The 10,324-nt window shown below is 40.1% G+C and overlaps 1 protein-coding gene across 1 annotated transcript in view; it reads right to left on the reverse strand.

Moving 5' to 3' along the window:
- Window positions 1-9,325, reverse strand: part of fhl3a (four and a half LIM domains 3a) — a 30,405-nt gene extending 21,080 nt beyond the window's left edge. Inside the window, exon 1 of the mRNA XM_034874775.1 lies at window positions 9,079-9,325. The gene's annotated coding sequence lies outside the window, so the exon portion shown is untranslated. The remainder of the gene's footprint in view (window positions 1-9,078) is intronic.
- Window positions 9,326-10,324: the final 999 nt, after the last annotated feature.

The raw sequence follows: 10,324 nt of genomic DNA on the forward strand, positions 1-10,324 counted from the left end.
GAGAAGCTTGATGAATGCACAAAGCTCTCGCAACCGCTCCACTACCTCTTCATCCATCAAGTAAAGTGTAAATGTATGTCACGCATCGTGTAAATTACCAGGATATATGGTTCTGCCTTCATTATTGGACTAGCAGAGTCCAGTGGCGCTGTTAGACCAAGGTTAAAATCTACATGGCACTAACACTCAACAATGTGCAAAGGCACTGTAATATTCCCCTGACAGATCACCACAAGCATGAAGTGGTGTGACCAATGACCATTATCATGCATGACTTCTCATTCTATGGGACAGTTTTTCTTCAGCAATCATTAAACCCTAAACAGTTTCCACTCGTCAGTGTCGAGAAAGCGTGCGATGGGATGAGGGTTTTAAAGGGGGGTTGAATACTTCCACAGTGAAGTCATGGTGCTTGTGTCATTGGGCCTTTGCTGTGCTTTGCTCAACGTCTGGCCCCCATTTTACCCATTGATCTGATTTCCATTGCCAACATTGGATGTGGTTCTGTTTGAAGCTGAATGTTTAGGCCCATTAAAGCACTAACAGACTTGCAAACTTATGGTGGACCCTAGGAAAAGGAAAGAAGAAAACAACTTAGTGATGTTTGCCAGACTCTTGAGAGGATTGGAGTTAACAGAATGTACAGTTTTGAGCAGCGTTCACAGTGAGGTGGGAAAACGTGCAACCCTACTGTATGTACACCTGGAGTTAAAACGCTTCTTGCCTCCTAGCTCAAACTGGTTTTAATTCATGTTGATTATTGGCATTTAAATATAACTAAATCCTAATTCTCTTTCCTCATAAGATGATGAATATCACCATATATATAAAAAATGTAGAGATTCTGATTGTATCATAATGCCTGAGAAGCCTGACGCCTGTTTAAAACTGTAATAATTTATGTGCATTTATATAGTAGTAGTAGAAGCAGTTATATGTAGATTGGTGGCAGAGATGTGTTAAATTTGCTCTTCACCGCTCCTAATGCGGTCAAGCACCATCTCTGTAGGTGGTTTGCTGAATGCCTGAGACATTTTCACTACATCAAGCTGCCAATTGTAATGGGGGTCTGTATCTGTCACATCATTTCTGCAACATTACAGAGACTGTTTCATTTCTAGGCATAACTGAAAAGAGCTATGCAGGAACAGTATTGTTAACTTCAAGAAGTAAAGTTTACACCTGATTGAAGACTTTATTAAGTGCAGAGCTTCTCTGTCTTTTATTTAGTAATGTTCCAGAAGATAGACGGTTTTGAATGGCGGAATGACAGACTTTTTCATAGACACAAAATTAAATTTCTTTTAAAGCTAAAGATAGACATCTGTAATTTTCGCCCATCAAATGATACTAAATTGCTACAACAGTACACCAAGTCACTGTTCTTCCACTTCACTGTACCATCTGTAAATGTATTGCTGAACCACATGCAGTGCAGCGAGTGCGCTTGACTGTACCCATCTATATTTTTACAGCTGTGGGATATGTTGGAGCTTTCTTCATTTGCAATAAAGTATATTTATGATTATGTGTTTTTGTAATCTCTTTGAACTGCAATGACAGCTGAACCAGAGAATCGTAGCAGCACCGGACTGCATTTCTTAAATATGTAGCTAAAAATATGAAGGGATTTTTATTAATATATATAAAAATGTGTTAAATTCTTTATGTGTTTCTAAATTTGCGCTAACTGACAGCTTTAGTTTATTCCATGGAATAGAGGTTTCTATATGCAATTTTAGGAAATATATGTATAAATTAAGTGTAATATATATATGTATATATGCTTCGTCTTATGCTTCATATAGATTATCTTAGATGCATCAAAAAATCTGTTAAAATTCAAGAGGATGACCTCCACACAGCAGTGTGTGGATGTGCATGTGAGGACCTTTGAAGCTTGGTAAAAGAAAATTGGCCTGGCTACAGCACTAATGGCTCTACTCTCTAGGGGCTCTTCCAACACCAGATGATAATGCTAAATAACAGCCAAAGGAAAACAACAACAACAACAACGACAACAGTATTCTCTGGTACTGGAGGTCTGGGAATCATTTGGTAATTGTATTGAATGTAAATGCTCTGATCTCCGTCTGAACTGAGTTATGTCCGATTACTACAAACATCCTGAGCTCAATATGATCTGCTTGTTGTAAATATGCTGTCAAACAAACAGTACTACACTGTAATGTTCTCACTGCACCCCTTTCAAGAACTTTAAATACATGAGGTGAACGAGAGCTGATGCCAAATGTTTTGGGGGAGTCACAAAATGTTCTTTCTCTTTGTTGTGAAAAGGGTACATAGCTTCTATACACAAATAGGTGTTACACACAGAGTAAACTATACATAGTAGGAACACGCATTTGTCTTCAATTATGCCTTTTTGTGAAAGCCTGTTGACGGATGGGTCCACAGGCAACAATAGTGTACTCGGTTCATTCTTCTCTCCATCTCATCCCTTCATTTCTCTCCTAACTTCACCTGATGAAGCCAAAAAATCCCTCCTTAGCTCTCTGGTTACGCCTCTCTGCCGTAAATCACAGTCATCTTCTCATCGAAGGGCTAACATCCTTTTATAGCCACACCAAGGACACTTTCTGCCATTTATGGCTCCTCAAAGGCACCGTATGAGAGCCGTTTAGTATCTCATGAAGGTTAGGGAAGGCAGGGAAGCAAAGGAGGCCAAGAAACATCCTGGCAGCTTCCTACTAGTATTCAATACCACTTTGACAGCCTAACAAATTACTGCCAAAGTGTGCCCGAGCAGGGCCAAGTGCACTCTTGTCTGTGTATTTTGAAAAAGGTGAAATTGTCATATACAGTTTAATTTACGCACTAGTGACTGACATAAATCCACACTGCAGTGTATGTAGCACGTCTGGCTTGTCTAAGCCTGTCTCTTCTGTAGAGACTATTGTCTCTCCAACAGAGCTATAACAAGGGGGAAAGAGATAATGTGGGCGTGTCTGTAAATACTAGTGGGCAAAAGACATATTGGGGGGAAAAAGACGATGAGAGAAGGATGGTGTAAGTCATTCTGGATAAGGATCACATTCTTGATGGCTCACTAGTTTCATCATGCAGAGCAGGCCTTTTGACAGTGTTTACTTTGAGCTAGGGGGAACGCTCTCGCTCACAGCTGCACTCCAAAAAAACAGTCTTGTATTTATCAGAGACAAGATAATACACATCAAATCATAACAAGTAACTGATTTTCCAGCAGTCCAACAAGTCAGGTCACTCAGTTTCATCCCTGGAAGACGGCTGTGCAATACAGAGAACATTTAGTGCACACTTGAATAAAAACATGCACATGCTAAACACCAACACTTTGCCATACACTCACACTCTCATGACTGCACTTCCTCTGCCATGATGTCACAGTCTGGGCTCATTCTTTCAGCTGTGGGAGCATTCCCTATTAAGTGTCTGGGAAGCAATCAACACTAATGCATTTGGCATTGTGGCAAACTGAAGTTACTAGCCCTATAAAGACACAACCACCACAGCAACAGGGGGTTAACGTGTGGATACAGTGGTGGCATGGTGGAACAAACAAAGCACGTATACAGTGCCAGGCTTAATTACCTCTCCGAGACATCTGTTTTGAGAACTGAGTCCTAGCATGTCGTTGAAGAAATACTTTGTTAACGGCCCAGTCTCTCAGGGGTTTACAGTGTTTTGAAAGGTGACATTTTGAACCTCAGGCATTGTTGCCTTATTTAACGCCTGCTGTGTATCACTGCGTGGTTATGGACTGCCTGCCACATGGTCTCAAATTATTGCCCAATTAAGCCAGCGTGTAAGAACGTTCAATGAGAGGGATGACGACATTGCTGCTCCCATTGAAATAAAAACCCTCTTTTCTGCTCCATGTAGGCGGATGGTTGCTGTTAAATTATTGTCGACTTGCTCATAACTATTACTATGTAATAAATATTTCTATTAGAAGTTTCAATTCAAAAACACCACGGTGGGTAGGCATGTCGGTCAGCCTCAAAAATGTGGAATACATTTCTTTACTGAGTCTACAGTTAATAAATAAAGCAAACACCAAACGTAATAGTGATCCACTTCTGACAAAAGCCATGGACCAGTGATTACCTCAATAACCATATTATCCAGAGAAGATCACTCTCTTATCCCAGCTATAAAGATGTGGTGTTACAATAGGAAGGGTAAACCTTGGCTTTTACTGTGTCATCTCTCTTAGCAGAGATTTATCAGGGTGAAATAACATCTTTTTACCTCCTACTGGAGAAATTCTCCTCGCCCAACATTCTTCCCCTCAACTGCCTCCAATAACCATAGGTTATCCTATGATTAAGCTATTAGTCACAGCCCAACATAACCATTAGTTATATGAATTCATAATACACATTACCAGTTGTATAAAAACCACTGCAATTTGTCCTCAGACTTCAAATTTGTGCTTCCCTCTCAATCCTTGCTTCTGCCTGATGTGACTCGCTTAGTTGGTTTTGGAGGCCAGTTTGCTGACGAAATACATCCAGCTGTCATGCTTCTTTATGGACGTTTGTGAAGAAAATGTACTGTTTTCTCAGGATAACATCTTTTATGGATGCCAATGTATTGGGCAAGCGATAACATTAAGCAATAATAGACATATTGGCCCATTTTTTGGCAATGAATCTATCTACTCACAGCAGAGGTGACGGTTTCAAAGAAAATAAGGACAGGTTTATCTGGGATCCCATTCCCAAGAACAAATTGAATCAGGTTAGGTGATGGAGGAGTTGGTAACCACCACAATGTCTTACATCATAGCTTTCCTTTCAACAGGTCCTGTGAATCTGTACATGCCATACACTTCTGTTGGAGCATGACCCTGCCCTCCTACAGTGGCTTGCATAAGTTTACACACCCATGCTAAAGTTGACTAAAAAGAGGGATAAAAAAAACATCTTTTGGAAATTGATCTAAATGCCTTCATTTAAAAGATTAGGAAAGATCCAACCTTTAAGGACACCAATTTTCTTTATGAATAAATAATGTATTGTGGATAAATAAATGTTCTTCATTAAAATACAGGGGGCATATACAGTATATACCCCTATGTTAAATTCCCATTAAGGCAGTTATTTCATGGATCCAGGTTGTATTTCAGTTAGCCTAATAGCTGGTTTGATTTGCATTAAGAGATGATCTTATGGAAAGTTGCCCATGCCAATCGTGAGATATGGTAAAGGGTATGCAATGATGCGAGGCTATATACAAAGAAAGTTGGTGTCCTTAAAGGTTGGATTTTTCCTTTGTTTTTAATTAAGGCATTAAGATAAATTTTCAAAAGATGTTTTTTTATTTCTCTTTTAATCAACTTTAGCATGGGTGTGTGCCACTGCAAGCCACTGTACCTTGAGGCAAAAGGGTGCAGGGAAACAGTCACGCCTGATTCACAGTGTTCCTGAGCGCAAGTTCATAACATGACCGAAGTGATGATGCAGCACTGAATCAACAGGTTCCTGCTCCCAAACAACATCTGTTTCATGTGAAACAGTGCAAAGGAAACACTGATAAGGTACCATTTATTCAATCTGTAATATACCAGACAGATGAAGCTAAAAGAAGTAGATCAAGTGAAATGTTGAGTGAGGCAAAGCTTAACCCCAGTCTTTTATAACATATCATTAGTTTGTACTAAACTAGTAAGTGTGAAGTTATGACGCATCTGCAATTCTGCACTTACAATTTGGTATTTCCTTTGAAAACAGCACTTCCTTTGAGAGCAGCAGGTAAGTGCTAGGTATAGACCTGTAATTGTATCCCTAAAGGAATGTAATTACCCCATTAGCACAGAATAGGTTACCTTCACACTCCATAGCTGCCTTTATAAAGTTTATGTTCTCTTTGCATAAAATCTCACATGGAGTAAATGCTTCTGGCAGAGTGGACAGAGAGTGAAAAAGAAGAGAGGAAAGGAGAGCGAGGCAGGATGACTGGATTGTGATGGGGGGCATATTACCTCCCACAGGGGCCCTGGACCAACGGATCAAGTTTCAGACGTTTACCAACAAAGCATCCATGGAGGAAGTCTTGCGCCCCTCACAATAACACCACAGCACCTGGCCATCCCCACACAGGAAACCTGAGGTCACTTCCTCCCTTTCAGGAAATTCAGACACACTCCTGCTGCCAGCCACGTGCCCCCACAGCCTATTGAAGAGGGCGCTGACTAACAGGGAGAAAGACATGGAGACACACACACAACAAACTAAACAGAGTATCCGAATTATATAAAATATACAGCCAAAACCATGTTATTTCCCAGGTTTTCACAGACACAGTTCACAGAAGTGCAAGAGATATGTGCCAGACAGGTTTTATTAGCACAAAAGCAGAATGAGCCCTAATTTCCCTTTGGTTGGTCTCAAATATAGCACAGATGTGATGTTTTTCTATTCAGTTTAAAGAGATCCACGCTGGATTGGGATGGATTGTTTGATTCTGGTTGAAACCCCATAAATAATAAGTTGAAAACAAGGTATGCGCACTAATAGCTATGCTGGAATGTCAAAAATTGTGCAAAAATTAGGAACCCAAGAGTCAAGACCCGATCAAGGAAATATCTAAATGAACAAGCAGACGATGAGAGACAAACATGCTAATTGAACGTCGCCTTACACAGAATGTGACAGAAAGTCATGGAAACAATACAAACTGTGTCCAGTGTCCTCTGATACCCTAAGAACTGCAGAACGTCAAAAGAGAACTGCTTCAACACAAATCTAAATTTTGCTCCTTAACCACCTGCAACCACTTGACCACCAGTTCTCCATCATTATTGTTGGCCCGGTTTCAAACGATGCCAACACATAAAACCAGCCACAACCAGTCCGAGTCGTTAAGTTGCAGTCCCACTGCAGTTTAGAGCTGGCCGGGGTCCAACCACCACGCGGGGCTAACCTTTGGAAAACACTGAGATCTCCAAAGAATGTGACCATGGTCAATGAAACAGAGAGGGAGAGAGGAAGAGGAAGAAAGCAAACACATACGTTATACAGCCCGTGCTCTGTCAAGGCAATCTTCCCATATGGTAAATGGGACGGAATGGGCTTTTGGCTGCTAGGGGATTATTTCTGAATGTTACTGAGACAAACGGTTTGTGTAAAAATAACTAGTCAGTGGTGAAAGCACAGCATTATGTCTAAGAGACCAACTTCCTCCAAGGTGTAATTTCTGCAGTAACAGACAGAAAGGATTGCATTAATTGCATTATTGAAGCCATCATTTTAGCAATGGCTACGACATAATATTTAAGGAACTGAGCGGTTTTATGTTGTACATTTCTATTCGGTCCTTCATTAGCTACGCCAAGGAGGTTGTGTTTTCTGCTCTGTTTGCTTGTTATTTTATTTTGTTAGTTTGTCTGTCTGTCAGCAGGATCACGGACAAACACGTTGGAAGGGTGTAGCATAGGCCAAGGAAGAACCCATTACATTTTGGAGCGGATCCGAATCACAGAGCAGGTGCACCAAACCATTTTCACTTTCTTTACCATTGTGAGGTAGGGCATTTGTGCTACATTTATGTGGTATTGGAATCCTCCCGACTGGGAAAATTCCCACTGCATTAACACTGGGATAGTGCATACCTTGGTGGAGGTCTGAGTGGCATTCTAGTTCTAAAACAAACCTGCCTGAATATCTGCGCATTTTAGCGCACAAGTAGCAAATGGTTATCATATCCTTAACAATGAACTGTGAAGCCTAATGAAATCCTTAAAGCTATATAATTACTTTCTAATTTAATGTTGTGCCAAGTTTTAACTGGAACTAAGACAAAGCTTGAAAAAACTTTAGTGTAAAAAATGTGTAAAAAACATAGACTCGAGCAAAGACCAAGCACTTCACCTCCATTTTTTCATTATACCCAAAATACCCTAAAAGGTTGTATACATTCCCCAGAAGACATGTAAGATAAAGATCAAATGTTCTCTTTTTCCCACAGGGCCCACTATGCTCAGATGACACAACACGTGGACAACACTAAATAATTGTCACAGGGATGACACTACTACTATATGCTGTGATGTGATGATGGACAACAAAATCAAAACTAGAAGCTGCAGCACAGACACACCCTTCCCAGATGCACGCTGCAATAAACCACTTCCTGCAGCCAAAGTAAAGACAAGTTTAGCCTGAGGGGCATTGCTCTCTGAGGCCTTCACACACCGCTCAGCTGGGAGCTTCTGTGACACAACAGTTGTTCCTTAATCCTTCCTTCGCACAGTTCAACGGGTCGCACGGTCCAGTACAGTCTCTTCCTCCACAGATTTGATGTGTATTCTGTTTTTTGGCCTTGTTTGTGTGTGTGTGTGTGTGTGTACATGTATTATATTACAAAGGCACAACAGTACAACAGGTGTGAGACTGTGATTAGAGAGAGATAAGAGGGGAGAAAAATATAGGAAAGCATAAAAACACACAGGCAGAAAGAAAATGTCCAGACCCCCTCACAGGAAGTGGTTTTACTTTGCAGGCTTATCCCCAGGTGGTGTGTTTGACTAAGGTGTGAAGTACCAAGGCTTTTCATAATGTCAAGCCCACACCTTAAATCTCTACACTCAGATTTTTCCTAAAAGCAAAACCTCGCAAAATTAAAAGTATAGAGAAAATATGACCTTAAGGTGTAAATTATATTTTAAGATGTATAGATCGTAATTACATTGCTACTAGCCTTACTACATCACTATTACTACTCCTACGAAGAATGATAACAATAAATATATAAAATTACTTCATTAGTTGACTTAATTACTGATTCAAATAGTTATAGCCTACTGTTAATAGCACAATGTTTGAAGTTAATACACTTCAGAGGTTCTTTATGCAATTTGGGTTTCATTGAAAAGCCTCAGCCACAATCAATATGCTGTGTATAATGACATTTAGGATATACTAGTTTATTTCCCTTCTAATAAAACACTTTTCCAAGTAATTTCCGAATATTTTACGTCAAAAGAATCGTTTCATGAAACAACTCTGAGGTCGAAGAGGTGGACACTTTAAAAAGTCCAGCTATAGCCTAGTTATAAACTCAAAGTAAAGTCCTACCAGGAGTAATATGTGAAGTCTGTAAGCTGACAGTGGTCTCCCGCCTCCCTCTCTGTCTGGCAGCAGACCCGCTCCGGACTGGGAGCAGTGTGCAGGTCGCTGCTCCGCTGGCTCAGCAGCGTCGCTCGTCAGCTGGAAAACTTTTTGTGTTTCTTCTGACAGTAGTCAAATCTCTGCGGCAAAGAGTGATGCAGCTTGCCGGCTACATTTGTCCTACTATTGAGGAAGTTGCGGGTGAGTCACAAGACCCCGCCCACCCCAATGAACGTTCCCTCCCTCCTGCGAAATAAGACCAGAGAGTAGTCCAGGCAGAGAAGGGTGTGATGGAAGCTCCCTGCAGGGCCCTCTGTTTCTGTGGTGGCCTTTATTTCCAGTCAATTCTAATATAATGATGTGTTATTGGTAAGTAATGATGGAAAGGCAGAGCCTGCTTTTCATAAGGTTTCAGAATAAGGGAGTGTTGAGTGCTTGGTGGGCAATCAACTTAATGAATTTTGAAAATAAATTAGCCTATCAAGAAAGCAATTATTAAAGCATTTACAAGACAGACAATGACAAATTAAAAAGTTTGACATTTTAGTCAAATAAACACACAATTCTGTAGACACACTGCAAGTCATTCCAAACACTCTAAACCTGCTCAGTCTAATATTGGTGTGGTAACCTGTTTTGTTTTAATAATTCTTACATGCTGTAGTTTCACCCGTTAAATCAGTGATGGTGATTAAATAGTTTATGGTTTTATAGCTATTAATCACTCACAACAATGAGTTTTGATCCTACTTTGCTTAGAAACTCTGAATCTTTACCATCAAGTGACCAGTGAATGTCAGTAAAATGTCTAAACGTCAGGGATTCAGGGATTGGCCTTAGATAGGTTGTGTCAATTTTGGGTCGGAGTTAAGTAAAATAAGGATCAGATTAAGTTGAAGGATCAGCACACATTAAGGTCAGGGTTAAATATTTTGTAGAAAGTAAGTCAGTTTTCTATTTATGTGTTTTGTAGGCTATAAATATATTGTAATGGGGAGTTCAAATGCCCTTTAGTCTTTTTCAGACAAGAAACTATAAATACATGTTAGTATTTTAGCATTAAATTGGTCAAATTAAAATATAATATGTATCTCTCTTTATTCTGTATATACTTTGCTCTTAATAGACCTTTGTTGACTGTCCTGCCCTGTCCTCCTTGTACACCCTGACATTACCATACAGGTCAAAGATCAGAAGCGCTTAGATATCGC

The sequence above is a fragment of the Etheostoma cragini genome, chromosome 6, assembly GCF_013103735.1.
Source record: "Etheostoma cragini isolate CJK2018 chromosome 6, CSU_Ecrag_1.0, whole genome shotgun sequence".
Classification (NCBI taxonomy): Eukaryota; Metazoa; Chordata; class Actinopteri; order Perciformes; family Percidae; genus Etheostoma; species Etheostoma cragini.